The 8533-nt window shown below is 44.4% G+C and overlaps 1 pseudogene; it reads right to left on the bottom strand.

Moving 5' to 3' along the window:
• Positions 1-1995: 1995 nt before the first annotated feature.
• LOC135558542 (retinol-binding protein 1-like) lies at positions 1996-8314 on the bottom strand (annotated as a pseudogene).
• Between the last annotated feature and the right edge of the window lie 219 nt (positions 8315-8533).

Raw genomic sequence — 8533 nt, 5'->3', positions numbered from 1 at the left:
AAGGCAAGGATTTCCAGAGAACCATCAGGGACTGTAACATACTCTGTTTCACAGAAACATGTCTCTCTAGGGATATACTGTCTGTTCGTACAGCCATTTGGGTTCTCAGTCCATCGCGCAGTTATATTTTTTTGGGAAGAAGAAGGGTGGGGGTGTATGTTTCATGATTAACCACTCATGGTGTGTTTGTGATAACATACATGAACTCAAGTCCTTTTGTTGCTAAAACACTCGACCACTGCTACTCCAACTTCCGGGATGCCTACAAGCCCCCCTCCCCCCCTTCTTCGGCAAATCTGATCATTACTCCATTTTGCTCCTCCCTTCCTATAGGCAGAAACTCAAACCGTAAGTACCAGTGCTAAGGACTGTTCAACGCTGGTCTGACCAATCGGAATCCACGCTTCAAGATTGTTTTGATCACGCGGACTGGGATATGTTCCGGGTAGCCTCCGAGAATAACATTGATGAATGCACTGATATGGTGACTGAGTTTCAGGAAGTTTATAGATGTTGTACCAACTGTGACTATTAAAACCCTACCCTAACCAGAAACCGTGGATAGATGGCAGCATTCGCACAAAATTAAAAGCGCTAACCACCGCATTTAACCGTGGCAAGGTGACTGGGAATATGGCCGAATACAAACAGTGTAGTTATTCCCTCTGTAAGGCAATAAAACAGTTAACACGTCAGTATAGAGACAAAGTGGAGTCACAATTCAACGGGTCAGACACGAGACATATGTGGCAGGGTCTACAGACAATCACGGACCGACGTGAGTAAGATATTTAAGCATGTTAACCCTTGCAAGACTGGCAGCCAAAGCAGCATCCCTAGCCGCGCACTCAGAGCATGCGCAGACCAGCTGGCTGGAGTGTTAATGCACATATTCAATCTCTCCCTGTCCCAGTCTGCTGTCCCCACATGCTTCAAGACTTGCACCATTGTTCCTGTACCCACGAAATTGAACTGAATTAAATGACCATCGCTCCGTAGCACTCACGTCTGTCATTATGAAGTGCTTTGAGAGACTACAATGGTGCGTGCCCCACAATGGTGCGTGCTCATTCCCTTCCTGTACTCCCTGTACACCCCTGACTGCATGGCCATGCCCGGCTCCAACTTATTCATCAAGTTTGTTAGACGACACAACAGTAGAAGGCCTGATTACCAACAATGCCGAGACAGCCTACAGGGAGGAGGTGAGGGCCCTGGGAATGTGGTGCCAGGAAAATAACCTCTCACCCAACATCAACAAAACAAAGAAGTAGATGGTGGACTTCAGAAAACAGCAGGGGGAACACCCCCTATCCATATTGACAGGACCACAGTGGAGAATGTGGAACATTTCAAGTTCCTTGGCATACACATCACTGACAAACTGAAATAGCCCACCTACACAGACAGTGTGGTGAAGAGGGCGCAACAGCGCTTCTTCAACCTCAGGAGGATGAAGACATTCGGCATGGCACTTAAAACCCTCACAAACTTGTACAGATGCACAATTCAGAGCATCCTGTCGGGCTGTATCACCACCTGGTATGGCAACTGCACCGCCCGCAACCGCAGGTCTCTCCAGAGAGCATCACCAGGGTCAAACTACCTGCCCTCCAGGACACTTACACCACCCGATGTCACAGGAAGGCCAAAAAGATCATCTGAATACTTTTGCAAGCCACTGTAAACAAGATGGCTATAATGACTCAGATACACTGGGCCTGATAGCCATCTGTCACATATTCTGTTGCCTGTGCATTTCCTTTTCATTCTTTACCTCTCTCACCAACACTTTCACTCTGCTGAAAGGAAGCCGATTCTAGATTTTACTTTGGATTGGAGATGTTTAATATGAGTCTGGAAGGAGAGTTTACAGTCTACCTAGCCAGACACCTAGGTATTTGTAATTGTCCACATTCTAAGTTAGAACTGTCCATAGTAGTGATGCTAGTCGGGCGGGAGGGTGTGGGCAGCAAACGGTTGAAAAGCATGCATTTGGTTTTACTTGCGTTTAAGAGCAGTTGGAGACCACGGAAGGAGTGTTGCATGGCATTGAAGCTCATTTGGAGGTTAATAATAAACAGTTTTCCTTTTTGTTAGGAAGTTACATGTACATCACCCTTGTTGTGGATAGTTTGACTTTGGTGGGGCAAGGCAACAGTCTTGATGGAATGAAATAAGGAAGGATGGATGAAAGGATGGATTGATGGACAGATGTGTGCAATAGAGAACCACCTGTCACAGGCTTGGGTCGTGTCCGTGTCTCTCTTCCCTCTCAGGTAAGGGGTACCGTTCTGTTGTTCCAGGGCTGGTTTAAGTGTTCTTGAAGAGCTGTTTGCACATAGCTCCACATGCTCTCAGCCCCTGCAGAGAGAACAGATTTTTTAGAAATCCTTTTAATTAATTATTGATTTGTTCTTGTAGGATGCAAAAATTAACCCCCCATTAATTTTGGTGTACAGCTGTGAAAATGTATTAAAAAAAAAAAACAGTAAATCAATCTCCTATATGGAGAATAACCAGTCAAAGCACTTGTACTTGCAGTTCTATTTCTAACCATCAGAGGCCACTGTTGTTCATTGTTCCGGGGATTAGTGACTCCTGTGAGCCACTCTGCTGATGAATAATTTCATGGCCAATGATTGCGAACATCTGAATCACTTTGACTAAATAATATGGCAGTCAGATGCCTTTTCCCACAGGATGTTGGTGGAACCTTAATTGGGGAGGACGGGCATGTGGTAATGGCTCGTGCGGAATAAATGGAAAGATGTCAACAACATCATATACTTGGTTTCCATGGTTCCCATGTGTTCGCAATTCCATTCGCTCTGTTCCAGACATTATGAGCCGTTCTCCCCTCAGCAGCCTCCACTGCCGTTTACTCAGCTTTGACGACAATAATCATATAGCAATGAAAATCTGCAATGACAAGGTAGTCATACGGTAGTCAGTGTCGTTTTTTAATCTCTCCTATTTATCTATATACATGTTTTAAATCACCTGATCTGAGATATGTTGTGACAACAAGTAAAATCAGGAACTGAGGAAGTAGACTTGCATTCAAATGACATGAATGAATAGACTCTCTTACCAGATGAAGCGTATCTCCCTCCACCCAATGGGTCCAGCCTCGGCCCTCCTTCTCTCCCTTCTGAACACACAACAGCTTGTCCCCCTCCCATGAAATAGTTGTCTACGGGAAGAGATGAGAGACACCATCATGCATTCTACTGCCAGTTAGGAGCATGACCCACCCACACGCACACATAGCATCCACAACCATAAGTAGAACAACTTACAGGGAGAACATACACTGAGTGTACAAAACATTAGGAACATCTGCTCTTTCCATGACATAGACTGACCAGGTAAAATCTATGATCCCTTAAACCTGTTGTTTTTTTTCACGCTCAACAGTTTCCCGTGTATCAAGAATGGTCCACCACCCAAAAGACATCCAGTCAATTTGGAACAACTGTGGGAAACATTGGAGTCAACATGGGCCAGCATCGCTTTTGACACCTTGTAGAATCTATGCTCAACGAAATGAGGCTGTTCTGTGGACAGGGGGTGGAACTCAATATTAAGAAGGTGTTCCTAATGTTTTGTGCATTCAGTGTATACAGTGTATACAGACAGAAACATGCAACCACACTTCTCAGCAAAGTAAAATCACTTTTTATATATTGTTCAGAGTACAGGAGCAAATAATATGCCAAAGGACTTGAATGAGATCAGAATGTGAGGATAGGCTGACATCGATTTTTGTATTTATATTTATTATGGATCCCCATTAGCTGCTGCGCTCTTCCTGGGGTCCAGCAACATTAAGGCAGTTTGTACAATTTTAAAACATTACAATACATTCACAGATTTTACAACACACTGTGTGCCCTCAGGACCCTACTCCACCACTACCACAGATCTACAGTACTAAATCCATGTGTATGTATAGTGCGTATGTTATCCTATGTGTGTGTGTGTTTGCATGTGTCTGTGCCAACGTTTGTGTTGCTTCACAGCCCCCGCTGTTCCATAAGGTGTTTTATCTGATTTTTAAATAACATTTTACTGCTCAAGTCAGTTACTTGATGTGTAATAGAGTTCCATGTAGTCATGGCTCTATGTAGTACTGTGTGCCTCCCATAGTCTGTTCTGGATATTACTGTGAAGAGACGTCTTGTGGCATGTCTTGTGGGGTATCCGAGCTGTGTACCAGTAGTTTAGACAGACAGCTTCAACATGTCAATAACTCTCAAAAATAAAAGCAGTGGTGAAGTCAGTCTCTCCTCTGTTTTCAGCCAGGAGAGATTGACATGCATATTATTAATATTAGCTCTCTGTGTACAGTGGGGCAAAAAAGTATTTAGTCAGCCACCAATTGTGCAAGTTCTCCTACTTAAAAAGAAGAGGCCTGTAATTTTAATCATAGATACACTTCAAATATGACAGACAAAATGAGAAAAAAAATCCAGAAAATCACATTGTAGGATTTTTTATGAATTTATTTGCAAATTATGGTGGAAAATAAGTATTGGGTCACCTACAAACAAGCAAGATTTCTGGCTCTCACAGACCTGTAACTTCTTCAAGAGGCTCCTCTGTCCTCCACTCGTTACCTGTATTGATGGCACCTGTTTGAACTTGTTATCAGTATGAAAGACACCTGTCCACAACCTCAAACAGTCACACTCCAAACTCCACTATGGCCAAGACCAAAGAGCTGTCAAAGGACACCAGAAACAAAATTGTAGATCTGCATCAGGCTGCAATAGGTAAGCAGCTTGGTTTGAAGAAATCAACTGTGGGAGCAATTATTAGGAAATGGAAGACATACAAGACCACTGATAATCTTCCTCGATCTGGGGCTCCACGCAAGATCTCACTACGTGGGGTCAAAATGATCACAAGAACGGTGAGCAAAAATCCCAGAACCACACGGGGGGACCTAGTGAATGACCTGCAGAGAGCTGGGACCAAAGTAACAAAGCCTACCGTCAGTAACACACTACGCCGCCAGGGACTCAAATCCTGCAGTGCCAGACGTGTCCCCCTGCTTAAGCCAGTACATGTCCAGGCCCGTCTGAAGTTTGCTAGAGAGCATTTGAATGATCCAGAAGAAGAATGGGACAATGCCTTAAGGTCAGATGAAACTAAAATATAACTTTTGGGAAAAACTCAACTTGTCGTGTTTGGAAGACAAAGAATGCTGAGTTGCATCCAAAGAACACCATACCTACTGTGAAGCATGGGGGTGGAAACATCATGCTTTGGGGCTGTTTTTCTGCAAAGGGACCAGGACGACTGATCCGTGTAAAGGAAAGAATGAATGGGGGCCATGTATCACGAGATTTTGAGTGAAAACCTCCTTCCATCAGTAAGGGCATTGAAGATGAAACGTGGCTAGGTCTTTCAGCATGACAATGATCCCAAACACACCGCCCGGGCAACGAAGGAGTGACAAGAAGCATTTCAAGGTCCTGGAGTGGCCTAGCCAGTCTCCAGATCTCAACCCCATAGAAAATCTTTGGAGGGAGTTGAAAGTCCGTGTTGCCCAGCAACAGCCCCAAAACATCACTGTTCTAGAGGAGATCTGCATAGAGGAATGGGCCTTACAGACTTACAGAAAAAGTTTGACTTCTGTCATTGCCAACAAAGGGTATATAACAAAGTATTGAGATAAACTTTTGTTATTGACTTATTTTCCACCATAATTTGCAAATAAATTCATTTAAAATCCTACAATTTGATTTTCTGGATTTTTTTTTCTAATTTTGTCTGTCATAGTTGAAGTGTATCTATGATGACAATTACTGATTGACAATACATTTCACATGCTGTTGTGCAAATGGAATAGACAACAGGTGGAAATTATAGGCAATTAGCAAGACACCCCCAATAAAGGAGTGGTTCTGCAGGTGGTGACCACGGACCACTTCTCAGTTCCTATGTTTCCTGGCTGATGTTTTGGTCACTTTTGAATGCTGGCGGTGCTTTCACTCTAGTGGTAGCATGAGATGGAGTCTACAACCCACACAAGTGGCTCAGGTAGTGCAGCTCATCCAAGGATGGCACATCAAAGCGAGCTGTGGCAAGAAGGTTTGCTGTGTCTGTCAGCGTAGTGTCCAGAGCATGGAGGCGCTACCAGGAGACAGGCCAGTACATCAGGAGACGCAGAGGAGGCCGTAGGAGGGCAACAACCCAGCAGCAGGACCACTACCTCTGCACTTGTGCAAGGAGGAGCAGGAGGAGCACTGCCAGAGCCCTGCAAAATGACCTCCAGCAACTGCTCAAACGGTCAGAAACAGACTCCATGAGGGTGGTATGAGGGCCCGACGTCCACAGGTGGGGGTTGTGCTTACAGCCCAACACCGTGCAGGATGTTTGGCATTTGCCAGAGAACACCAAGATTGGCAAATTCGCCTCTGGCGCCCTGTGCACTTCACAGATGAAAGCAGGTTCACACTGAGCACGTGACAGACGTGACAGTCTGGAGACGTCGTGGAGAACGTTCTGCTGCCTACATCCTCCAGCATGACCGGTTTGGCGGTGGGTCAGCCATGGTGTGGGGTGGCATTTCTTTGGGGGCCGCACAGCCCTCCATGTGCTCGCCAGAGGTAGCCTGACTGCCATTAGGTACCGAGATGAGATCTTCAGACCCCTTGTGAGACCATATGCTGGTGCGGTTGGCCCTGGGTTCCTCCTAATGCAAGACAATGCTAGACCTCATGTGGCTGGAGTGTGTCAGCAGTTCCTGCAAGAGGAAGGCATTGATGATATGGACTGGCCCGCCCGTTCCCCAGACCTGAATCCAATTGAGCACATTTGGGACATCATGTCTCACTCCATCCACCAACGCCACGTTGCACCACAGACTGTCCATGAGTTGGCGGATGCTTTAGTCCAGGTCTGGGAGGAGATCCCTCAGGAGACCATCAGAAGCATGCCCAGGCGTTGTAGGGAGGTCATACAGGCACGTGGAGGCCACACACACTACTGAGCCTCATTTTGACTTGTTTTAAGGACATTACATCCAAGTTGGATCAGCCTGTTGTGTGGTTTTCCACTTTGACTCCAAATCCAGACCACTATGGGTTGATAAACCAAATCCAGACCACTATGGGTTGATAAATTTGATTTTCATTGATAATTTTTGTGTGATTTTGTTGTCAGCACATTCAACTATGTAAAGAAAAAAGTATTTAATAAGAATATTTCATTCATTCAGATCTAGGATGTGTTATTTTAGTGTTCCCTTAATTATTTTGAGCAGTGTATTATTATATTAACTCAAGGCCCCTTGTATTCACAGTGGTATCTCAATCAAGTATAAGGACACATAAGGACTGCTATCACACTAGAGCAGCGTTTTGGCAAAAAAACAAAATGTGCACCCCTTGTGGTCCCCAGGACCGAGTTTGAAAAACGCTGCAGTAGATGGAATATGATTGATCAAATCACTACTGAAACATCAATATTTCTCCTTGTTCGGCGTCTCTGTCCAGTCTCCAGAAATATGTTTTTATAGCCTTTGATAGCCAAAAACTAGTCTACACTGAATGTGTGATGGAAATGTTTTTGTCAACTCACCATGCATTTTTTTGTCATTGACCCCTGACAGATCCTGCTCAAACTCCTTGCCAACATGGAAATCCATGTTATAGTTCTTAAAGGTACTGAGGGTCTTGATGACAACGTGGTCACCATCGTGACTGATGTCTTTGTCGGGCTTCAACAAAGTGGCAATTTTCCTAATGGCAACATTTACATCTGTGTGATAGGTCCCCAAGGAAAGAAGAGAGAGAAAATATATCAACACAGGAGGAAGGCTACATTCATCTATAGCCCAACGTCACACTCATCCTCCCATTTCTGTTGCCTATAGGCTTTAACTGGATCCAACTCCCGGAAATCTTTTTGGGATACTTTGTAAATATGAGGCACTTTGAAACCATTATTTTAAGTGACACAATTATCAGTATCTACACCAGTGGTCCAATAAGAACACTTTCAAACTACTAAATGTTATAACTATATATATATATACATCTCTAAATATTCAGAATAGTAATGTTCGCTAGGTCTATAGTTAGGATTTTGAATGATGGCTAGAGCTCAATATTGAACCCATGGCGCAGTGGTCCAGCAGGTATCCTTGCGCATCATCATTTTGACTGAAGTTTGAATCCCCGTCATTAAGCGCAAACCACCCATAAAATACTTTGTGGGACAACTCACCGAGGGCTTTCAAGTACTCTTCGAAGTTGTCATTAGAGATCATTTTCCAATACCCATTTAGATCAACTGGCATATTGTCTGTGTGTTTCTAGTGTCCTTACTTCCAGTGAAAGGGTAAAGGAGATCGCTGTTTACTTGCAGTCGAATGCCGGACCGCTGTCCATACCTAAACGTAACCCCTTTAATCTGATTACTTACTAGTTTTAATTTTTTTCCTACAACATTTTGAGCCTCCCTCCACCGCTGATCCGCCGACTCACCCCCATGCATCCCGGCGCAAACCGCGCATTCA

Source organism: Oncorhynchus masou, chromosome 17 (assembly GCF_036934945.1).
Source record: "Oncorhynchus masou masou isolate Uvic2021 chromosome 17, UVic_Omas_1.1, whole genome shotgun sequence".
NCBI lineage: Eukaryota > Metazoa > Chordata > Actinopteri > Salmoniformes > Salmonidae > Oncorhynchus > Oncorhynchus masou.
The sequence above is the reverse complement of the archived record's forward strand: the minus strand, read 5'-3'. Positions and strand labels throughout refer to the sequence as shown.